Source organism: Octopus bimaculoides, chromosome 5 (genome assembly GCF_001194135.2).
Source record: "Octopus bimaculoides isolate UCB-OBI-ISO-001 chromosome 5, ASM119413v2, whole genome shotgun sequence".
In the NCBI taxonomy this organism is placed as follows: Eukaryota; Metazoa; Mollusca; class Cephalopoda; order Octopoda; family Octopodidae; genus Octopus; species Octopus bimaculoides.
Genome location: NC_068985.1, coordinates 78,426,565 through 78,435,680, shown reverse-complemented (window position 1 = coordinate 78,435,680; position 9,116 = coordinate 78,426,565). Strand labels below are relative to the sequence as shown.

Genomic DNA, 9,116 nt, shown 5'->3' with positions numbered 1-9,116 from the left:
ATATATATATATATATATATATATATATATATAGGTACGTGTGTCTTTGAGTCTGCCATTACCGCTTGACAACCGCTGTTGGTGTGTTTACGTCCCTGTAACTTAGCAGTTCGACAAAAGAGACCGATAGAATAAGTAGCAGGCGCTTACGAACCATGTTCTGGGGACGATTTCTTCGACTAAAAGGCAGTACTCCAGCATGGCCAAAGTCAAACGACTGAAACAAGTAAAAGAAAGGAATGAAAGAATAAATAAAGACGAAGTATTTACGATAGAGATGGTGACCATGACAACGACGTTGTTACCATGGTGACACAACACTATTTTTGAAGATTCTAGCTTCTTTCATGAACATGTTCCTTGCATAAACTAATCCAAGTTATTCAGTTTAAGCAATTCTAGAGAAGCAATTTAAGCGAAATCCTAAGTTTCGTGTTAATTTCCAATATCAGAAGATACAATATTCATTTCTCCCGTTATTACTTCCATGCTAATAATTACTTCAATTGTCTGTGGATTAAACTTCCATATTTAGAATTGGTACCGAAGAAGTTTCGAATTGTCCAATTAAGGATGTTCACTTGTAAACACTTTATAAATCTGGACTATTGTATTATTTCTAACAACTGGCGAAACTGAGAAAATCCTTTTTAACTCTTATTCTATTGAAAGACAATCTGTCGGCAAAAGAAGGAAGATTGTGACTATGGTGACAAGATCCACTCGGAGATTATTCATCTAAGATTTACACTCTGTATCAGTCTTATTCAACATTTATATATTCTGACTATAAAGTCAGCACACGAAAGCTGTCTAAACACGTACATACTGTAACTAACCATTTACCATCTACACGCTGGGATCAGCCATTAAATAACACGTTCAGTTATCTAGCAAACATCTTCACACAGTACTTACCTAATCCTTTCCTAACTCGGTGACCATCTCGTTAACATTTAATCATAGCATGGACACAAATCTATTGCCAGTCGGCACTTAAAAATTTCTCTACTCTCAAAAGTTAAGAAAAACACGCGTTAAATTAAAGTTATTCTTTCTTACTTCGACACTAAAATACAAAATTTCTATCCCTTACAAAGAGGCCAGCCACAGCAAAAGACACACGCTGCAATACAAAAGTATTAACGCAAGTAATCTCCCATTCATACAGAATAAAGTTCCAGAATGTTGATTTATCTCGGCGAAGTAATTATCTTTATGATTTTACTCATAATCATCATGTCGATGACATTACTTGTCAAGAAGAAATAACGTTGAGTGAGTATTTAACTAGAAATCTATGTCAGTGATAGAGTAAATTAACTGGGTGTCTATTGTCTTCTGCTAATAATCCGATCAGTTTGCAGCTCTACCCCATCACCTATATATTGTAAAATTGTAATTTTTATTGTATCTGTTCCACAGAAATGTACATTATAATATCAATACATACGATCATACATGCATGCATGTATGCATACATATACATCCATATGTATGTATGTATGTATGTGGGTGGAATTCTGGTTCAAGCACCCCATACAACCCCTCATAACTTTTTATCTTTTGGAATTTTCAGAGAATTTTTACGAATTTGTATTCTACTCACGGGAATTCATACGGTTACGAAAGAAGAATTTTTTCATTTTATTTTAATTTAAAAAAAAAAAAAAAATTATTATTCGAATTTTTAAAAAAAATCAGAGTTTAAAATATGGTGAGTCCGAATTTTCTTCGGTATTTATTTAAGATTTTTCATTTGGAGAGTTGGCCGCTAACCGAGTGGCAAGACTCTTTTGTTTCTGTTCAGCCAGGTGTTGGGGTTTGTGGTCGCCTTGTTTCAGTTCAGTCAGGTGTTGGGGTTGATGTGTGTATATACGCATCATGTTTCTGTTCGGCGATAACTTATATTTGTGTGATGGATATGCGTTTCACTTTAGTGTTTACCTGATTGCATATGTATGTATGTATGTATGTATGTACGTGTGTCTTTTCTGTTTTTAATCATTTAAATTCTTCCTCTGAAGAAGTAATAGGTTTCTAACAAAGACACAAAGCTCCATATTTGAAAAATTGATAACGGAAATAATGTCATATTTTTAACCCGAGAGAAGTTTTGCATGGTTTTACAGCTCCACTTTCAGATTATATTTGTAATGTGGCGAGTCAATTGGTTGATTTCTTTTTCTGAAAATCCAAGCTTATCCAGACTGACAGTTCGGCATTTACTTACAAAACCAATCATTTATACCAATCATTATTGGTATAAATGTAAATTTGTAATTCGGATATAGAAGTTGGAGGTTTCGAAGCAGTTTTCCATATGTATGTATGTATGTATGTATGTATGTAAAAAAATGGTTCCAGAAGATATAGAAACCCTTGCTTCGGATCGAGTTGGATGGCGAACAAAGGTGTGGAGTGGAGTGAAAGCATTTGAAGAGGCCAGGATAACGCAAGTAAGACGCAAAAGAGATCTAAGGAAGAATGTAACGATCGAGAAATCTGAATGACAATGACCCTTTAGTGTGCACAGTGTATGGCAGACCATGCCTGTCTTTCGCTGGCCTCAGATATCATCTGCGAACGCATGGAAAATGTCCACCAACTATTCTACCTATATGTCTGTGCACACCTTTGAATGCAGTGTATACCAGAAGATTTGCAAATCCAACGGAAACCTCGAAAGACATGTTAAGATCCACAAAGAGCAGAACTTATCTGCAGGTCTTTGTGGTCCAAATCAGAGGTGCAATCTATGTGGGTGTCTTTTCAGAACATTGTCTCGTTTAAAAAGCCACACCAGACGCCATGATGGTGCTAAGATGTAAGTACAGGAGGTGGTCAAACACTGTATAGGGAATAGACAACCACCATATGTATGTATGTCATTATTCAGTTTATTTCAAGATTTCTTGTCAATAGAGAAAGACCCGCTTTCTAATCTAGATCCAAGGCTCCCTCGTTGGAATATCAACATTAACAACAGGGTATTTTTACTTGTATGTATGCATGCATGTATGTATGTATGTATGTATGTATGTATGTAAGTATGTATGTACGTATGCATGTATGTATGTACAGATTTGTATGTTTTATGCATGTATTCTCATGCATATAGTTGCATATCTAGACATGCTCAGATATATTTAAATGATAAACTCCTGGAAAGTTTTACAGATTTTTACAGCTCCAGTGATGGATTGGATCTGTAGTCTTCAAAATAGTTTTCTCCTTTCTGGTTTTGAGAAGCCTAATTTCTCAAGATTGGTATTTAGGCAGTGTGTTATATATCTTAGGATCCGAATAATTACAGGTATAAACCTGAACTTGTAACCTAGATAGAGTAACTGCAGATTTTTCAATAATTCAGCGTGGGTATTCTCTTTTTCTCTGATCTTCAGCTTTATGTTAACTTCCACTGGGCACCTATGTATGTATATATGTATGTATGTATGTATGTATGTATGTATGCATGCGTGTATGCATGCATGTATGCATGTATGTATGCATGTATGTATGTTTGTGCGTACGTACGTATGCATGAATGTATGTATGTATGTATGTATGTACTACGTACGTATACGTATGTATGTATGTATGCATGTATGAATGTTTAGGTGTATGATAATGTGCGTATATGTGTGTATGTACACAGGTGAATAAGCAACTCTCCGTCTCTTTCTCTCATCAGTGGCTTCCTGTCAGATCGCCCTATTGCAACGTGCGCTGACGGAGTCCTATCTTCTTTAGAGTATGCTCTCAAGGTTTGGTTTTGTCTCCCATTTTCTTCCATCTCTATTTCAGTGACCTACTTGCCATCTCATCCCAAAACACCCAAAATTATGTTTATGATACTACCCTTCATCAAACATTCACCATGCACTTGTATCCTAGACGCAGTACGATTAAACTGGCTACGATTCTAGGAACAAAGACTTCAAAAAGGATCTACCGATGGAGACATGTCAATCTTGTCTTTCAACAGCAAGAAAACACAGATGCTACTTATATCAAGATGACCCTTATAGCAACACCCGCCTTTATAAACATGAGCTACAAGCATCTTGATCCGTCACAATCATTCCAAGTGTTGATCCTCCCGACCACTAAGGATTTCACTAAGGGTCCCCACTAAATATTTCGTCTTTAACATAGCTTGGATCGCATCCCACCGACTGGTCCTTCTCTTCAGGGCCAGGTAATACATCAACACTCAACAATTATTAACATGCTACAAAACTCAGGTGAGGCAGCATCGAGTCATTCGCAGACATACTGTTGACTTACTGTTGAACTGTCTCTGGCGATTAGACTCTTTGAACATATTGTTTTACTATATCGCAATTTTCATAACAAATGATGTTAGTATCTCTCTCTCTCTCTCTCTCTCTCTCTCTCTCTCTCTCTCTCTCTCTCTCTCTCTCTCTCTCTTCCCTCATTCTCTCTCTATTATCCAGCATCCATCTATCCATCTATCCGTCAGTCTATCTGGCTATCTGTCTATTCTATCTATTCCACCCACCCATTTATCCAGCCACCCGTCCGTCCGGGGGAACAAACACACACACACACACACACACACACACACACACATGTATGTATGTATGCATGTATTATATATGCATGCATGTATGTACATACTACGTGTGTATGTGTGTGTTTTGTGTGTGTGTGTGTGTGTGTGTGTGTGTGTGTGTGTGTGTATGTGTATACAAGGTGTCCCCCAAAATGTACTCACTCTTTAAATGACAATAAATGCATTGTTTATTGACTTTAAAACAAGTTAAATTGTTAAATGCATAAATGGATAAATGCATGCTTACAAATGTTCAAACTGACGAACACCGATTTCCAAACACAGCTAATATCGCAGGCCAATGGAGTCAACAGCGTTAAGAACTGTGAGACACTGTCTATCGATTTCTTCTTTCAACTCATAGACCGTTGCTGGTTTTGAACCATAAGCGTTATTTTTGAGACAACCCCACAAAACAGAAATCCAATGGAGTAAGGTCTAAGGAACGTTCAGGGAATTCATCGCTACCTCTTAGCCCAATTCATCTGTTCGGAAAAGTTGCATCACGATAGGAATCAGGAACTGTTCCATATTGCTGGAAGTACATCTCTACGTCACCGAACAACTCTTCGACGCGTGGAAAGAGGCAGATTCCTGCAACAAGTTTAGTTAAACTTACCCAGTGACAGTTTGGTCAAAAAAGTATGGTCCTCGGATACCCAATTATGATATCCCACATCACACTATAACCCTTAGTCAGTTCAAATAGTGTTTCATAGTACCATGCAGATTTTCAGGAGCCCAGCAAGTTCAATTGCATTGATTAATTGAGCTATTTAACTTTAAAGCTAGCCTCATTGCTCCAAACAATTTTGGACGGAAATGATGCATTTTACTCGCATTTTCCTGGATACTACTCGCAAAAATCACTTCTCCAGTCAGAATCGTTTTTATTTAGAGCGTGGATTAATATTAGAATGTAACATTTCCAGTGAGCTCGCAATGGGTGCTTGATTTGGGGATTCCTGTCTCACGAGACAATTATCGTACAGATTTCTGTGGGGATAGATGAAGGGTTTTCAGCAGTTTTTTTTTCCTTTACGAGGCTAGTTGATGACTGTAGTCTTCCTGGACGTCATGTGCAGTTTCATCTGATTTAAACTTATCTCGAGTGTGAGCAAGGATATGATTTGGCAACGGTATGATTTAAACTCAGAAAGCAAACAACCAGAACAAAATACCAGTCCGATATTCTAATGATTTTGCCAGCCCGCCTAGATAATAATCCCTGCTCTGGGATCCAACCGGGAACTATGTGATGGCGGAGCAAACTTCCCAACCATATGGCCATGACTGTCTCCTTAAACTGATAGTTTATTTATCAAATGAAAGACAAAGCTGATCTTAGTGGGATTTGAACTTAGAACGAAGGAAATCGGAATAATTGCTGCAAAGCACTTATTCCGATCTCTGGCGATTGAACCAACATGCAACTTGATTGGAAAGAGTAGGAGTGTTATAAGGAAGGTAAACATTGGGAAGTTTGAGAAGTGATGTGGACGGTTAACATCAAGAAAAATGCACATACATCCATACCTATTTATGCAGATGTACATACAACAATACCACGCTCAGCACTCTCCGTTTAGCTACAACACTTTTTTCTTTTGAGACAATATTTTCACTGGGATAAAAAATGCTTAGGGCATTTCATCGGCCTTCACGTTCTGAGTTCAAATTCCACTGAGGTCGACTTTGCTTTTCATCCTTTCGGGGTCGATAACATAAACACTAGTTGCGCATTGGGATTGATATAACCGACTCACCCCTACCCCGAGATTGCTGGTTTTGTGCCAAACTTGGAAACCAATATTTTCACTGGCATTAATGCAGTGAGCTGGTAAAATCGTTACCGCGCCGGGTAAAATGCCTAGCGCATTTCGTCCGTCATTACGTATTGAGTTCAAATTCCGCCGAGGTCGATTTTGTCTTTCATGGGGTCAATAAAATAAGTACCAGTTGAGCACTGGGGTCGATGTAATTGACTTTCCATCTCCCCGAAATTGCTGGCCTTGTGCTAAAATTTAAAACCAATATTTTCACTGGGATTGCAATATACTTACATAATTACTATCAGGACCCATTTTTTAAGTTTCATAAACATGCTTCATGATGTTAAACATTTTTATGACAATGGGCTAGACTAGTGGTTCTCAACCGGAGTCCGTATGGTCCTTTGGTGGTCCACATAAAATTTTGTTGTCAAAATTTATTGGCAGTAAACCGGTGATATTTCTACAATATACAAAATACCTTAAAAAATTATTTTATACAATTCCTAATAATATTTAGTTATAAAAATATGATAGGGTTTTGAAACGTGAATGGTGAAGATTTTGAAACATTCAATCACCAGGAGGGGCCATCCGAGTAAAATAGAAATCAAAGAGACCATAGGTAAAAAAATGACTGAGAAACATTGGGTTAGACAAAGGTTTGAAATTTATCTTTTACTTGCTTCAGTCATTAGACTGCAACCATGCTGGGGCATTAGCTTGAAGAATTTGAGTCGAACGAATTGACCCCAGTACTTATTCATTTTAAGTCTGGTACATGTTCTATCGGTCTCTTTTGCCGAGCCGCTAAGACACGAGGACGTGAACATACCATCACTGATTATCAAGCAGTGGTGGCGGTGGTGGTGGGGAACAAACACAGTCGCAAAGACACACACACGCGCGCGCGCGCATGCGATGGGTTTCTTTCAGTTTGCGTCTACCAAATCCACTCAAAAGGCTTCGGCCGGCCCGAGCCTATTATAGAAGCCACTTGCGCAAGGCGCCGCGCAGTGGGATTGGACCCGGACCCGTTTGGTTGGGAAGCAAGCCTCTTTCCACATGGCCACACCTGCGCCTATTATTGAAAAAGATAAAATACAGTTTTTCATTCTGGTTTATCAAACCGCACCAAATTGTTTCTGACTTTGGCCTTTTGTATGAACAGTTCTCAAATTCAGCAACTCTTCTTCGTTCGTGTTGTCCTCGATTTCTTCTTTGAAGTTCTTGGTATTCTTCTAGCTGTGCTTCGTTCATGTTATTTTGTCGCATTTTCTCTCGATGTTTCCACATAACAAACTCATTGTTCACCGTTCGTGTTGTCTTTGTATCTTCTGCCTTTCACATTGATACAGCAAGTAAAATAACTTTCATATTCGTGCTGAGTCATAATGGCTCTTCTTAACATTTGGTTTTGTCTTAAACTTTTTCATATTTTCCGTCTTTGTGCTTTCCTTATCATTGTCTGTATCCTTTGTTTTGTCGTTTCAAATCTTCGATTTCGTTTCATAGCAAATACTGTTTAAATGTGAAGTGAGAATAAAATTTACAGTGCAAAAATATTTCAGAAGTGTGAAAAGATAATAAAAGATATTTAAAAATAACATGAAACTAGAATAGCTTCTTTCTGTCTTACTGTCAGTTTCCTCATGAAAGATAGAGTGAAGGTGAAAGTGTGTTCTTAGGAACAAAAATGTGTAAGTATTGTCCTTGAAAAGGATATGAAGAAACGCTAGAAACTCTGATTAACATTCATGCATACTTCCAAGTATACTAAAATTATTCACACAATTTCTTTTATCCCCCTTGAATGGAAGATCGCTAGTTTATCACAGGTGTCGAAAAACTGCATTGCACTGGGTGTAAAACCGCAAATGCTGAAGCGATTGGGCGTCGTTGAAATTTGCCATTTTGAAAAATGCGGACAAAATAAAAGTTTCTGCAATGACAAACTCATTGCTATTTATAAAAAAAGTAACTTGCACAAAAAGCAAATATTTAGGAAAAGTGTAAGACTTCCATCTATGTGGTTTCATGATAAAATACAATGCAACATTTTACTTGTTTCCACCCTGAACATTCTGACAATGGTACACTTCGAAAATTGCGATTGGTGGTACTTTGAAAATAACGACAGCTGCATCTAAGATCTTTATCTTTGTGTACTGTTATTATAAATACTGTATATAATGACGGCAACTGCATTCTCTTTCGTTTTTCTTCTTTCGGATAAAAGTCTTTAAGTGATCCTTTCTACTACACATATAGCAGCTGGGCCTTCTACTCTGCAGCACATTCTGATTGATATTTCATAATTAAATTTGCAAATGAGGGGTCTGTTTTCATCCTCATCGCTGTCCCAGATTTTTGTCTATGAAAATTCTTATCAATCATAACATAGTTATTCTCTGAAATTAATTTTTGTCCTTCTATGGTCCTAAAGCTGTTACTATTGTTATTATTAGCCAGCAGCCATCAGAAAATCAGCAACTACTACCATTTGCATTTCGTAAAAAACCATATGAGATTACAAACTGATACCATGAATGATTTATTAAATTTTCTTCAATTTATTTTTCCCTCTCTTATAGCATGACTAAATTCGATTAAACAATTGAAACCCGTAGCATATTTTGTTAAAGATGTAAATATTTTCTTACGTTTATTCAGGATAAAGTTCTCAAAATATTTTCTCCTTTTATTTTTAACACACACACACACACACACACACACACACAAACACACACACACACACACACACA

At 37.3% G+C, this 9,116-nt stretch overlaps 1 protein-coding gene across 3 annotated transcripts in view; it reads left to right on the top strand.

Annotated features, from left to right (window-relative positions):
* The window catches only part of LOC106869251 (opioid growth factor receptor), a 48,332-nt gene that overhangs the window by 8,019 nt on the left and 31,197 nt on the right, over positions 1-9,116 (top strand). For 2 of the 3 annotated variants that reach the window (XR_008264124.1, XR_008264123.1), the window contains exon 1: positions 312-1,278. The exons of the other annotated variant lie outside the window; for it this stretch is intronic. The gene's annotated coding sequence lies outside the window, so the exon portion shown is untranslated. Of the gene's footprint in view, positions 1-311; positions 1,279-9,116 lie in introns of those variants that run through there. 3 annotated transcript variants of the gene reach the window in all.